This window comes from Adiantum capillus-veneris, chromosome 15, assembly GCF_014529385.1.
Source record: "Adiantum capillus-veneris isolate H3 chromosome 15, ASM1452938v2, whole genome shotgun sequence".
Lineage (NCBI taxonomy): Eukaryota > Viridiplantae > Streptophyta > Polypodiopsida > Polypodiales > Pteridaceae > Adiantum > Adiantum capillus-veneris.
In genome coordinates, this window is record NC_140945.1 from 98,238,643 (window position 1) to 98,254,741 (window position 16,099).

The 16,099-nt window shown below is 50.0% G+C and overlaps 1 protein-coding gene and 1 pseudogene across 1 annotated transcript in view; one reads left to right on the plus strand and one right to left on the minus strand.

The window, feature by feature from the left end:
* Window positions 1–16,099, minus strand: part of LOC147441131 (Pseudouridine synthase family protein) — a 152,213-nt gene that overhangs the window by 78,383 nt on the left and 57,731 nt on the right. The window lies entirely within an intron of this gene.
* Window positions 33–11,637, plus strand: LOC147441133 (uncharacterized; annotated as a pseudogene).

Here is a 16,099-nt window from a genome sequence, read left to right on the forward strand (position 1 = left end):
CCTCCAATTCGCCTCCGAGGAGTCTCGAACTTCCTTCCTCCGAAAGAGGGTCATCTTGAGAGGGATAGACGGCCCCCCGATTTATCTTGATGATAACCTCACAAAGATGCAACAAGATCACCGTCGCGCGTGCATGCCTCGAGTCCACCAAGCCCGCAAAGAAGGGAAGAAGGCAGTATATCGAGATGGTAGGGTTATCATTGATGGCAAGACCATCGCATAGGGACTCGCGGCCTGTGGGACACACGAGGAGATTCATGTCACGGTTTGGAATTGCAATGGAGACCTATGGACACACCTAGAGAGACTTGAGGAGGTGATGAGAGGTCGAGACATCATTCTACTTACAGAGACACACGAGAGCCCGGAGAGAGGGTTACCACGGATACATGGATTCCAGTGGGAGTCTCTACATCGAGGATGTATGCGCCAGCACACCACTCGCGGCTCAGGAGGAGTGGCCATACTCTTTAGACAGGGGCTTCACAGCAGACTACAGATTGTTTCCCGGGACCCACAGGCCCGCTACATGTGGATTCGCCTCGAGCTCTCACGAGACAGGATCGTCTACATTGCCCTTTGCTACTTTGCTCCCACAGGCTCCAGATTCGCCCCTATTGAGCAGGAGTCACCGTACGCATGCCTCACGGAGGAGATTATGGAGTACTCCACACTAGGTGAAGTCTTCCTTATGGGAGACTTCAATGCTCGTACACGCAGTGAGGAGTGTGAGACATATGACCATGAGGACCCAAAGACACTACACACTCTAGATGAGGAGGCTACTATGAGAGACACAGCAGACAGAGCTCCAGTCACAGCTTACGGACGACATCTACTTCGACTTGGCTCCCAGCACCGTCTCGTTATTTATAACGGGATGGACCAGTGGCCCACCTCAGGGGGCCTGACTTGTATGCCACATGGAGTTGCAGAAGGAGGGGGGAGTACAGTCGACTATATTCTGGGACCCAGGGAGGCTACACACCTTATCACATCCTTCACCATTCCACCCATACCCATCGGAGCCGACCACACATACCTCTCTTTCTCCATCACCGGAGATACCATCACACACAGCTCCACAACACACACTCCACACACCACCATCCATTTCACACATGAGCTAGCCTCTATTTACTCGGCCAAGGTCGAACATGGCCTATGTCTCCTCCACCCATCCACACCACTCCCAGTTCTCACATCACATATCTCTTCCGTTCTCCACACTTCAGCTATTAGCTCTTTTCCACACACCACTCACACAGGACGCACTCCCCCCCCCCGGGGCTATGCCTCAGAACCGCTGGTATGATGATGAGTGCAGAGAGCTATACCGACGCCTCCATGCACGGCGAGCCTTAGGAGAGATCACAGAGAGAGAGGCCAGACGGCATATGAAGACGCTGACACGCCAAAAGCGGTGAGCATTCGAAGAGGCACATGAGCTTGAGCTATACCGCCTATTCATGAGCATGGATAGCGCGACGGCATGGCGCACCCTGCGCGAGCCACGTCCGACTACAGCTATTGAGGATCCACAGATATGGCATGATTATGTAGAGCGACTTTATGAAGTGCCAGGGCAGCCTCCTATTCCACAACCACACGAGCCTCGCCCCACGTGCTCCTCCTTTACAGCAGAGATGGTAGAGAGGGCCATACGCCGCATGCAGCACAGACGATCAGCTGACCATACTGGATTACAGAGTGAGCACATCATTTATGCGGCCTCCACTATAGCCCCGTTGATTGCACATGTCTTCAACTGGGCTATAGGGGAGGGCTTCCCAGAGGAGTGGACACAGCACACCATAGTGCCTATCCACAAATCTGGCGACACCCTGGACCCAGGGAACTACAGGACTATCATGATTGGCCACACGATGGCCAAGCTATATGGAGCAGTACTTGAGGCACAGCTCAGCTGCTACGCAGAGATCGAGGGTTTACGAGCTCCAAGCCAGGCAGGTTTCAGACGAGCTTTCTCCACCATTGACCACATCTTCGTTCTGCGCTGCCTCATTGATGGGGCAAAGGCGCGGAAGAAGAGGCTTTACTGCTGCTTTGTGGACTTCCGCAAGGCCTTTGACACAGTCCCACGCGAGAGACTCTTCCAACGCCTTCACAGCATTGGGGTACCAACAGAGATGATTTGGGCCATATATGCTCTCTATGAGAGGGTGACGGGTCGGGTTCGTTGCCCAGGCGGTTTTTCAGAGACCATTGCTAGCACCATTGGTGTTAAGCAAGGATGCCCACTCTCCCCGACACTCTTTGGGCTATACATCGACGAGATCTCCGACTACATACTGCGAGCAGGGGGAGAGGGGAGCGACTTGGCAGGTACTCGGGTCCACATCATGTTATATGCTGATGATATTGTGTTGATTTCAGAGTCACCCGAGGGCTTGCAACGCCATCTTGAGGCCTTGGACGAATTCAGCACACACAGGGGGTTGACTGTGAACCTTGGCAAAACCAAGATTATGATCTTTCACACATCCAGTGCAGTGAGGAGCGCCGCCACCTTCACAGCAGCAGGAGGACAGGTTGATGTAGTCACCTCTTATGTCTACCTTGGCATCACATTCACCAGCCTACCAGGACCCTTCACTATAAGGAAGGCTGCTGTTGACAGGCTCACCTGAGGATATGCAGCTCTGGCCATGCTAGAGCGGAGATGCCACCAGGCACACTTTCAGGAGCCCCGCACGAAGCGGTGGCTTTTCGACACCTTAGTCACCCCGGCCTTGATGTACTCGGCGGCAGTATGGGCACCAGGATTGACAGCTGACCAGTGGACACAACTTGAGAGACCACAGGTATATATGATCTCACGCTTGCTCCGCAGCAAGAAGACAGTGCCACACAACATTATTAGAGCCGAGCTCGCCACACCACCTATGGTTGTAGAGGCACTATTCCAGACAGTTTGCTTCATCCAGAGGATGAGAGAGCTACCTCCTGACAGACTTACCCGTAGAGCATTTGAGGCAGCTATACAGCTATCAGAGAGTGGGCATGAGAGAGAATGGTACTCACAGGTCAGAGCATGGTTTGAGGGACACGGTCTTGACATGGAGAGCCTACCACCATTCCAGTACGACCCCCACTCACCATATGTTCACCTCTTTCGCAGTGAGAGGAACTTGGTATTGAGACAGGATCTGTGGCAGCTATACACTAAGAGAGTCTGGGAGGCACCTAGCTTGGGGACGAGGATGTCAGATTACAGAGACCAGTTTCTCACCATATTGTCTGGGGGGTTCATACAGAGACCACGCTACATGGACATATATATGCCACATAGCTCACGGGTGGCGATTGGTCAGCTGAGAGTGGCTTCACACAGGTTAGAGATTGAGATCGGGAGACATACTGGTGTTCCCAGGGGGGAGCGTATCTGCAGAGCCTGCACAGAGGAGGTGGAGAGTGAGGAGCACTTTGTATGTAGATGCAGAGCATACACTGAGATCAGAGGCAGGTATGAGGCCCTATTTAGAGGACAGCCCACTCTCCGAGAGATCATGGAATCTCGAGATCAGAGACAGCTCGGACGTTTCTTACTAGAGATACAGAGCCATCGGGACACACTACTACAGCCACACACAGCTACACAGACAGAGGGGAGACAGTCGCAGCTCACAGACTTCTTTCAGAGGATTTCCGCCCCCCCCTCACCAGACACTCAGAGGGGAGTGACACTCCCACAGGCGGAGGTGAACCGAGCTAGACGACGACCACGAGTCACAGGCTACACGGGCGCGAGCTCCCACCACCGACAGATCGAGGAGATCCGAGCCCGGGAGCGCCGTGCCACTGAGGAGCCAGTGGCTCAGATGAGGGCTGACCCGACAGCTTTCATCCGGGTAGCCTTGACACCAGACCCACCCATGTACCACATCTTACATCCCCCCATTAGTACAGGATTGAGCTAGATAGCTTGATGCATTCTCATGATTGTACTACCCTGAGCATACAGACATGCATATACCCCTAGAGATAGAGCTCCATCCCTCCTCAGATACTCCACTACCTACATTCAGTTCAGTTTTGTATCAATTTTGTTTCATTTGTCTTTCCGATAGACGGATGACATACACACAATGTACATTTGATTTGTCTCATAGGCCGATTTCGGCCTGACATAGACGTTAAAAATCTTTCTTTCTTTCTTTCTTTCTTTTCTCGCTCCAGATTCGCCCCTATTGAGCAAGAGTCACCGTACGCATGCCTCACGGAGGAGATTATGGAGTACTCCACACTGGGTGAAGTCTTCCTTATCGGAGACTTCAATGCTCGTACGCGCAGTGAGCAGTGTGAGGCATATGACCACGAGGACCCAGAGGCACTACACACTCTAGATGAGGAGGCTACTATGAGAGATACAGCAGACAGAGCTCCAGTCACAGCCTACGGACGACATCTACTTCGACTTGGCTCCCAGCACCGTCTCGTTATTTATAACGGGATGGTCCAGTGGCCCACCTCAGGGGGCCTGACTTGTATGCCACATGGAGTTACAGAGGGAGGGTCCATTTCACACATGAGCTAGCCTCTCTTTACTCGGCCGAGGTCGAGCATGGCCTATGCCTCCTCCACCCATCCACACCACTCTCAGTTCTCACATCAAATATCTCTTCCGTTCTCCACACTTCAGCTATTAGCTCTTTTCCACACACCACTCACACAGGACGCACTCCCCCCCCCCGAGACTATGCCTCAGAACCGCTGGTATGATGATGAGTGCAGAGAGCTATACCGACGCCTCCGTTCACGACGAGCCTTAGGAGAGATCACAGAGAGAGAGGCCAGACGGCATATGAAGACGCTGACACGCCAAAAGCGGTGAGCATTCGAAGAGGTACAGGAGCTTGAGCTATACCGCCTATTCATGAGCATGGATAGCGCGACGGCATGGCGCACCCTGCGCGAGCCACGTCCGACTACAGCTATTGAGGATCCACAGATATGGCATGATTATGCAGAGCGACTTTATGAGGTGCCAGGGCAGCCTCCTATCCCACAGCCACACGAGCCACGCCCCACGTGCTCCTCCTTCTTTACAGCAGAGATGGTAGAGAGGGCCATACACCGCATGCAGCACAGACGATCAGCTGACCATACTGGATTACAGAGTGAGCACATCATTTATGCGGCCTCCACTATAGCCCCGTTGATTGCACATGTCTTCAACCGGGCTATAGGGGAGGGCTTCCTAGAGGAGTGGACACAGCACACCATAGTGCCTATCCACAAATCTGGCGACACCCTGGACCCAGGGAACTACAGGACTATCATGATTGGCCACACGATGGCCAAGCTATATGGAGCAGTACTTGAGGCACAGCTCAGCTGCTACGCAGAGATCGAGGGTTTACGAGCTCCAGGCCAGGCAGGTTTCAGACGAGCTTTCTCCACCACTGATCACATCTTCGTTCTGCGCTGCCTCATTGATGGGGCAAAGGCGCGGAAGAAGAGGCTTTATTGCTGCTTTGTGGATTTCCGCAAGGCCTTTGACACAGTCCCACGCGAGAGACTCTTCCAGCGCCTTCACAGCATTGGGGTACCAACAGAGATGATTTGGGCCATATATGCTCTCTACGAGAGGGTGACGGGTCGAGTTCGTTGCCCAGGCGGTTTTTCAGAGACCATTGCTAGCACCATTGGTGTTAAGCAAGGATGCCCACTCTCCCCGACACTCTTTGGGCTCTACATCGACGAGATCTCCGACTACATACTGCGAGCAGGGGGAGAGGGGAGCGACTTGGCAGGTACTCGGGTCCACATCATGTTATATGCTGATGATATTGTGTTGATTTCAGAGTCACCCGAGGGCTTGCAACGCCATCTTGAGGCCTTGGACGAATTCAGCACACACAGGGGGTTGACTGTTGATTGTGAACCTTGGCATCACCAAGGTTATGATCTTTCACACATCCAGTGCAGTGAGGAGCGCTGCCACCTTCACAGCAGCAGGAGGACAGGTTGATGTAGTCACCTCCTATGTCTACCTTGGCATCACATTCACGAGCCTACCAGGACCCTTCACTATGAGGCACGCTGCTGCTGACAGGCTCACCCAAGGATATGCAGCTCTGACCATGCTAGAGCGGAGATGCCACCAGGCACACTTTCAGGAACCCCGCACGAAGGGGTGGCTTTTCGACACCTTAGTCACCCCAGCCTTGATGTACTCGACGGCAGTATGGGCACCAGGATTGACAGCTGACCAGTGGACACAGCTTGAGAGGCCACAGGTATGTATGATCTCACGCTTGCTCCGCAGCAAGAAGACAGTGCCACATGACATTATTAGAGCCGAGCTCGCCACACCACCTATGGTTGTAGAGGCACTATTCCAGACAGTCTGCTTCATCCAGAGGATGAGAGAGCTACCTCCTGACAGACTTACTCGTAGAGCATTTGAGGCAGCTATACAGCTATCAGAGAGTGGGCATGAGAGAGCATGGTACTCACAGGTCAGAGCATGGTTTGAGGGACACGGTCTTGACATGGAGAGCCTACCACCATTCCAGTACGACCCCCACTCACCATATGTTCACCTCTCTCGCAGTGAGAGGAACTTGGTATTGAGACAGGATCTGTGGCAGCTACACACTAGGAGAGTCTGGGAGTCACCTGGCTTGGGGACGAGGATGTCAGATTACAGAGACCAGTTTCTCACCATGTTGTCTGGGTCATACAGAGACCACTCTATATGGACACATACATGCCACATAGCTCACGGGTGGCGATTGGTCAGCTGAGAGTGGCTTCACACAGGTTAGAGATTGAGATCGGGAGACATACTGGTGTCCCCAGGGAGGAGCGAGTCTGCAGAGCCTACACAGAGGAGGTGGAGAGTGAGGAGCACTTTGTATGTAGATGCAGAGCATACACTGAGATCAGAGGCAGGTATGAGGCCTTATTCAGAGGACAGCCCACTCTCCGAGAGATCATGGACTCTCGAGATCAGAGACAGCTCGGACGTTTCTTACTAGAGATACAGAGCCATCGGGACACACTACTACAGCCACACACAACTACACAGACAGAGGGGAGAGAGTCGCAGCTCACAGACTTCTTTCAGAGGATTGCCGCCCCTCCCTCACCAGACACTCAGAGGGGAGTGACACTCCCACAGGCGGAGGTGAGCCGAGCTAGACGACGACCACGAGTCACAGGCTACAGGGGCGCGAGCTCCCACCACCGACAGATCGAGGAGATCCGAGCCCGGGAGCGCCGTGCCACTGAGGAGCGAGTGGCTTAGATGAGGGCCGACCCAACAGCTTTCATCCGGGTAGCCTTGGCACCAGACCCGCCCATGTACCACATCTTACATCCCCCCATTAGTACAGGATGGAGCTAGATAGCGTGATGCATTCTCATGATTGTACTACCTTGAGCATATAGACATGCATATACCCCTAGAGATAGAGCTCCATCCCTCCTCAGATACTCCACTACCTACATTCAGTTCAGTTTTGTATCAGTTTTGTTTCATTTGTCTTTCCGATAGATGGATGACATACACACCATGTACACTTGATTTGTCTCATAGGCCGATTTCGGCCTGACGGCCTGACATAGACGTTAAAAATCTTTCTTTCTTTCTTTCTTTCTTTCTTTCTTTCTTTCTCTCTCACACCTAAAGGACAGTCCCCTTTCTCCATATTGAATAATGACATATGGGAGTTCTTTAGAGATGGAGACATAGTTCTCTTCGGAGACTTTAATGCCAGAACGGCCAACTCTCAAGCAGTATTCTATGATACTTCTGAGGAAATGCTCAGAGAAGTGGATTTATCACAAAGGGGGCTTCCTAGAAACTCACAGGATAAAGAACACACTGAATATGGGAGACATCTCATGGAGATGGCAACCATACATGGTTTGGCCATACTTAATGGTCTAGAGAATTTCCCGTTATCTGGGGGATTCACATGCTTCCCACACAAGCATGGGGCCAGTACAGTGGATTATGTCATGACTTCACCTAGCTTTATTTCTAGTATCAAGGACTTTAAGGTGGGACCCAGACCGGTTGGGATTGTAGTGGATCATGCTCTCTTGACCTTATCAATCTCCTTCCAATACAATGCCTCTCAAGTACAAAGGAAGAAGACACACACAAGATATACTTTCACGCCAGAAACTGATTCAGTCTATGTGGAAAAGATTTATAATAGGATGTGGGCAGCCGGGCCAGTATATACTGTAGAGAAGATTACTTCTCAGTTAACAGAGATACTACATGGAGCAGCACAAGAGGCATACCCACATACTCAACCTGATCAGAAGAGAGGAGCTGGGAACATGCCTCAAAACAGTTGGTATGACGAGGAATGCAGAGAGACGAGAATCCAGGTCCAGAAAGTGCTTGCACTTGGGATCATCACATATAAGCAGTCTCGGATTGCTCTTCGGCGTATAGTACGTCGCAAGAAAAGGACATTTTTAGCCAAACTAGAGAAGGATTTATATCAGCTCTTCTTGAGTCACGACTCACATGAGGCATGGCGCTTATTTCACGAGCACTCACCGCCTCCGACGATTACTTCTCCTGAGTAACATCATTATATATGGTATCTGGACAGCCTCCATTACCAGATCCGCTAGTTCCATGCCCTGCTGCTAGTACTTTCTTTACTACGGAAATCGTGGAAAAAGCCATTGATAAGATAAGGACAAGAAGAGCAAATGATCATGAAGGTTTAGTAGCAGAACATCTGATCCATGCCAGGGATCTACTTTCAGAAGTCCTTGCTCGGCTGTTTAATCGGGTCATGTGTGAAGGATTACCTGAATCTTGGAAATTATCTACTATCGTACCTATTTTCAAGTCAGGGGACCCTATGATACCCGGGAACTACAGCACCATTATGGTAGGTCGCACATTGACCCGACTGTACGCATCCATTCTTGAACAAAAATTGAGTAGATGGGCAGAGAATGAGGGCATAAGAGCAACACGACAAGCTGGATTCAGGAGGGGTTATTCCACTTTAGATCATATTCTTACGCTCAGAGCCATTATTGAGGAAGGAAGAGCAAACGGGAGAAGGATGTATTGTTGCTTTGTGGATTTTCGGAAAGCTTTTGATACAGTACCAAGGGCCAGATTGATGCGCAGGATGCAAGAGTTAGGGGTCCCCAAAGAGATTATTTGGGGGATCGTGGCCTTATACGGGTCAGTAACTGGTTATGTACGTACTCCAGAAGGGGAGTCCGACATTGTTCATTCCACCGTTGGAGTAAAGCAGGGGTGCCCACTGTCCCCTACTTTATTTGGTATGTACATAGATGAGGTATCAGATTACATTGATAGAGAGGGTGACAGAGGGGCTCAACTTGCAGGGTCATGGATCCCTTTGTTGTTGTATGCAGATGATATTGTATTGATAGCAGAATCACCAGATGGAATACAGAGGCAGCTAGATGCATTACATAAATTCGCGGAGGCCAGTGGACTATCGGTAAACTTGGGTAAAACAAAAGTTATGGTGTTTAACACCACACCACAGTGGGTCAGGAGATCGGCACCTACATTTGCATATGGCCAGGGTACAGTAGAGTACACAGATGCATACACATACCTTGGGGTGGTATTTGCAGGACCGAAGTTTACTCTTAAGAAAGCAACAGATGCTAGATTATCCAGAGCCTTTGCGGCCTTGGGAGGGTTGGAGAGGATGTGTTCACAAGTGCAGTTTCAGGAACCACGAACAAAACTTTGGCTCTTCGATACTGTGGTGGCTTTGGCTATGCTTTATGGGGTCCAGATTTGGGGACCATTTGTGGATCATGATAATTGGATGTCAATGGAGACACCTTTGGTATCTATGATTTCCCGAATGATTAGAGCCAAGGCCTCCGTACCACACGCGATTACCCAAGCGGAACTAGCGGCCCCTCCGATAGAAATTGAAGCTCTTACCCGATCAGTGTCCTTTATACATGGTTTGTGGGATACAAATAATTGCCGATATACTAGATTGGCCCTCGAATCCTCTCAACAATTAGCAATGAAAGGGGATACATCATGCTGGTATGCGCAACTGTCCTCGTGGTTTCGGAGACACGGGTTTAGTATGGAAAGATTACCCCCCTTCCAATACTCTCTTGAGGCTCCATCACTGGCAATTACACGAACCGAGATTAATAAAATCATCCGACAGGATCTTATACAATTGGATACTAAGAGGACACGGGTAGACCCTACACAAGAATTGGGCACGAAGATGGCCGACTACAAAGAAAACTTCCTACAACTATCTGAAGATGGATTTGTGATTCGCCCGAGTTACATGGATATCCACCTGTCTCATGGTTTGAGATGTGCTATTGGTCAGATTCGTACATCCTCAAACCAGTTGGAAGTTGAATTTGGCAGATTTAGGGGAATCCCACCTGAGAGCAGAATTTGCAAGTTATGCGGAATGGAGCCGGAGACAGAATTACACCACATATGCCACTGCACAATATACTATGAGATACGGGGGCGTTTTCATTGCCTCTTTAAAGAAGGCTTTGGACCTCTATATAGAATCATGCAATACCAAGATCAAAGATGCTTAGGCTTGTACCTACTGGAACTACATCGGCACAAGGATAATCTAATGAGAAGACAAAGAGCACTACAACCTGAGAGGCCGATCACAGATTTCTTCGGATCGAGAGAAGCAGGAGTGGAAGGAGAAGCAAGAGGCCAACAGCCAGCACAAAGGAATACCCACAGTCATACCAAAGGCACGCTAATTGACAGAGCGACTGAGCTTAGGAAATCGAGACGACCACGGCCAAGATGCAGAAGCACACTTCACCGGAGGAGACTGCAACAAAGGATTAGAAACATTCTAGCCAGACACCTAGAATGCTCCTAAGAAGTTTATTTAATACTTTGTATTTAGTTTTTCACATTTATTTTCACACTTTTCACACTTAGTACTTTAGTACTAAGGTACCCAGACATTGTAACAGATTCACCACTTTTGTATCAGTTTGACGTTAATATAACATTTCATTTCATTTCATTTCTCTCTCTCTCTCTCTCTCTCTCTCTCTCTCTCTCTCTCTCTCTCTCTCTCTCTCTCTCTCTCTCTAGCACGTGGACTGCTACAGCCCCTCACGCCACCTACTGCTCTGTTGAGCGCTGCCCACGCAGCCCACTCAGCCCCACGCGCTCTCTCTCAGCTGGACAGTAACACGCTTACTCTCTCACAGCAACGCGTGGTCAGCTGGACTGCGCCTCCCGCGCCCCCCCCCCCCCCCCCCCCCCGTTGTGACAGTACGCCGCCCCCCCTACTCGTGGCTGGACAACGCCCCCCCCCCCCCCCCCCCCCCCCGAAAGCCCACAGGTGCATTACAGGGCAGATAGCGCGCAATCACACCTGAAATTTTTTGAAATTTTTCGGACCTGCAAAATTTACTCAGACCTGCAAAATTAGAAAATACAGAATTTACATTTACATTTTTCACGAGTTGCAGACCTGCAGGGAAATTTCAGAATTTCAGAATTACATAAATTTCAGCATTGACAGAAATTTGCACAAAAGGAAAATCTCAAAAAATGTACGATTGATATGGGGAACACACATGTATGCATTATGCGGGACAGGGATGTATGTGTGATGTGGACATAGTGGGTTGACTTGGCAGAAGTGCATTTGTATTTTTGATGGAGGTCATGACTGCTTCGCCGGTATGTAAGCCCCATCCGAAGGCAACCTTTGTGCTTACAAACAAGCGGATTACACAAATGGAGAGGGAGATGAAAGACTGGAAAGCAGATATGGAGGGATGGTGGAAAGAAAAGGCTAACCTTCTTCAAATGTTTCTCAACGAAGGCGCGCAGTGGAAGAAAGAGAAAGACGACCTGCACGCAGAGCTACAAGCACTTAAGGCGGACTCCAAAGCACTTAAAGAAGAGGTCTCAGCTCTCAAGCGAGAACTTGCTGATAGAGCGAGCAGTGTACTAGAGGAGGGGGAATTCCAGCCTTCGGTAGTAGAGGAAATCAAGGTCATCAAAGAGCAGGTACGGATGATCAAAGAGGAGAAACAAAAGATGGTAAAGACGTCTTCGTGGATGGATGTGATCACGAAGACGCAAAAGAAGGCGGATGAGGCCGAGAAGTGGATAGAAGTCGCTAAGAAAGGCTAAGGGAAAGAAACCACATCTGTCCCCACTCCTACAATCATCAACATGACTATAGAAGAAGAACAACGAAGGAAAACTAGAGCTTTGCATATAAGAGTAACCGGTCTAAAAGACCGAGATGAGGTGAAAGGGGAAGTTGAAGAACTTCTCCGCATGATGGGTAGTGAGGCTACTCATACAAAGGCATGGAGGGTGGGGAAGAAGACACAAGGCAATGGGGAGACTTCAAAAGGGAGAGCTCTAATCATCCGTTTCCCATTCATGGAGGCAAAGGACTTCTTGAAGAAGCATCCTACACTAAAGAAAACGGGCATATTCCTTGGAGATGACCTCACTCTCACACAGCTTGCGCATATGAGAGAGGTAATGCCAGAGATTCAAGCGGCAAGGGAGAAGGGAAAGACGGCCTTCTACAGAGATGGCCGGGTTGTGATTGTAGAGCGGCGCTCCACATGACGGTGCGAGACCCATGGGACCACCCTCAAAGTTGCCACGTGGAATTGTAATGGATCTATGCGACTTGATGTGGGCGCCTTGGAGGATAGTTTCAGGGGAAGAGACATCGTCTTCTACTCTGAGACACATCGGGCCCCTGGGCAGTCTATGCCTCACATTAGTGGATATAGATGGGAGACTACCTATAGACAGGAGACACGATCAGAGCGCAGAGGGCGAGGATCAGGAGGAGTGGCAGTGTTATTCATAGAGGAGTTGCAGCCATTGATACATATAGCCCGCAGAGATAAGCAAGCTAGGTACATGTGGGTGAGACTGAGAGCAGAGACAGACAGATATCTTTACATTGCTATTTGCTACTTTCCCCCGAGCACGTCAGTGTATGCACCACCCAGAGGACAGTCCCCTTTCTCTATTTTGGATGATGACATATGGGAGTTCTCTAAAGATGGTGACATCATCATTCTAGGGGATTTCAATGCTAGGATTGCCCATCATCAGACAGTATTTTATGATACTTCAGAGGAGATGCTAAGAGAGCTGGGTGCTGCAGAGACAGGCCTATCCAGACTATCACAAGATGGAGAACACGCTGAGTATGGACGACACTTGATAGACATGGGGACTGCACATGGATTGGCCATCTTGAATGGCCTACAGAGATTTCCCGCTTCGGGGGGTTTTACATGCTTTCCACACAGACATGAAGCCAGCACAGTGGATTATGTCATGGCACAGCCGAGCCTCATCTCTAGTATCCAGGATCTCACGGTTGGACCCAGACCTGTTGGTGTGGCAGTGGATCATGCTCTTGTGTCAATCACCATCTCTTTTCAGTTTAGTGTAGCACACAGACTGCAGACAGCAACCCCTACTCGTTACACCTTCACGCGGGAGACAGACTCTATATACATACATGGGATCTACAGACGCCTATGCACAGAGGAGCCAAGGCGACCTCTGGAGGAGCTTACTACTATATTGACACAGACACTACATGATGCAGCAGCAGAGGCATACCCACATACCCAGCCTGAGCAGAGACGCCCTTCGGGGAGCATGCCCCAGAACAGTTGGTATGATGAGGAATGCCGGGACACTAGAGCTAGACTTCAGAGGGAGGTGCTTTTGGGGGACATCACTCATAGACAGTCACAGATTGACTTCCGACGCCTAGTGCGGCGGAAGAAGAGGGCATTTTTGGCTCGGCTAGAGCAGGATCTATATCAGTTGTTCTTGAGTCAGGACTCACGTGAGGCATGGCGGCTCTTTCAGGAGCACTCTCCTCCCCCCCCCCCCCGCCATCATTCTACAGAGGACTGGGGCCAGTACGCATCATCTCTGTACACAGTTCCTGAGCAGCCCCCCCTTCCCGCCCCTCCAGATCCATGCCCACACACATGTGCTTTTTTCACCGCGGAGATGGTGAGGAAGGCCATTGACAACATGAGGACTGGGAGAGCATACGATCATGATGGTTTAGTGGCTGAGCATTTCACGCATGCTAGAGATCTACTAGCAGAGCTTCTAGCGGTGATGTTTAACCGTGCCATGTGTGAGGGCTTGCCGGATACTTGGAGCCTATCTACTATTGTACCTATCTTCAAGTCGGGAGACCCTATGGAGCCTGGGAATTATCGCACTATCATGATTGGACACACATTGGGACCGTTGTACGCATCTATTCTTGAGCAGCAGAGCTGAGTAGATGGGCAGAGAGGGAGGGGATACGCGCAGCCGGGCAGGCAGGGTTCAGGAGGGGTTTTTCTACTCTTGACCATATCTTGACACTCAGAGCCATCATTGAGGAGGGTAGATCGCGTGGGAGACGGATCTATTGTAGCTTTGTGGATTTCCGCAAAGCATTTGACACAGTGCCTAGAGCTAGATTGATGCGCAGATTACAGCAGATGGGAGTACCCACAGAGCTCATTTGGGGGGTCATGGCATTATACAGGTCAGTAGTGGGGCAGGTACGTACCTCAGAGGGTCTGTACACACCGATTCACTCCACTATTGGGGTGAAGCAGGGCTGCCCGCTCTCTCCTACTCTATTTGGTATGTATGTGTGTAACTAAGTCAGACTTTGTAAATAATTAATTTATTTACGAGAACAAAATCATCTAATTAGTTGTGTGTACACCAGAATAGACCTAGCAGTTCCAAGGCCTCAGGTGAGCCTAAATGCGGGCCACAACACCTCAGAGGGACCTTAGCAGAAATTACCCTGAAGCCCTAGTGATTGGGAAATCGGGTCTTCAGAAAAGGGGTAAGCAGTAGCCTCAGATTTTAGGCTCAGGAAAAATACGCGCGTTAGTACAAGCACATGAATCAGATGGGGTCCTTAGAACAGTGACCCTAAGGCTAATAAAGCTAATAAAGCCTTAGGGTAAGTTTCGTTAAATTAAATTTAACGGTCCGTGCCCGGGCAGGCGGCCCGACAAGTGTGAACAGGTAAAGGCGGTGCAGTGCAAGTGCGGCATTGCGCCGGCAGACCTTTGGTGTTCTCATAAAAGAATCATTGGTAGCATTTGTTAGTTAGTTGCACATTTTTAATTAATGAGCTAGAAGTTTTTAAAGTCAAAAGTTGAATGGTTTTTAAGTTTTTAAAGTAAGTGTGCCAAGTGGCACACTTACCAATGCAAACTAACTCTCTCACTCTCACTCTCACCCTCTCTCTCTTCCTAGCGCCCCCTCTCCCTGATGGCTATTTAGGAGCCCCCCTTCCCCCATTTTCAGGGCTGGCAGTGCACCTACCCCCCCTAATGTGAGCGTGCTCTACGCGGCGGAGCCCTCCATTGAAGCTTGAGAGCAGCCCCTTGCGACATATGTGGTAGCCTTGTGCTCCCATTGTCAAGAACCATAGTTACATGGGACGGCGGGTCGGGGTCGGGAACGGGGTCGGGACGGCAAAAGTCAGGAAACGAGGATGGGGGTCGGAACGGCAAAAAAAAAAAGAGTTTTTTTGGCATTTTTTGACCTACATACATGCCACACACATAGAGCATCACTTTGACCATAAATTTACACTAAATAGACCAAAGAACACGAGTCATATAGGCTGAAATGTGCTAATAAAACATCGATGATCGATGGATACAAAATGAGAAGTGCATGCCACAAGGGCTCAAGAGTCAAAAAGCCTAAAGGACTTAGGAAAAGCCTGAGGCCTCAAGGATAACAAAAAGTACAAAGGGCTATGTAGTAGGTAGAGTCGTAGACTCAAGAGTCTAGACTCGAGAGTCGAGTGATCAATGATCATCAAACTCAAGAAGTGCTCGCCTGCTGAATCTCCACATCGTCGTCGTAGTCGAGGTTGTCAGCAACGTATGAAGGCTCCGGCTCGGGAGGCTCGCATTGAGGCTCGAAATCCTCCTCTAGATCCTCCAAAAGAGTATCGGCCATAGATGGATTCTCTTGTGCCATCTCCCACTCAGTGAAAGGATCTGCCTTGTGTGTGACGCTCTTGGCAAGCATGCG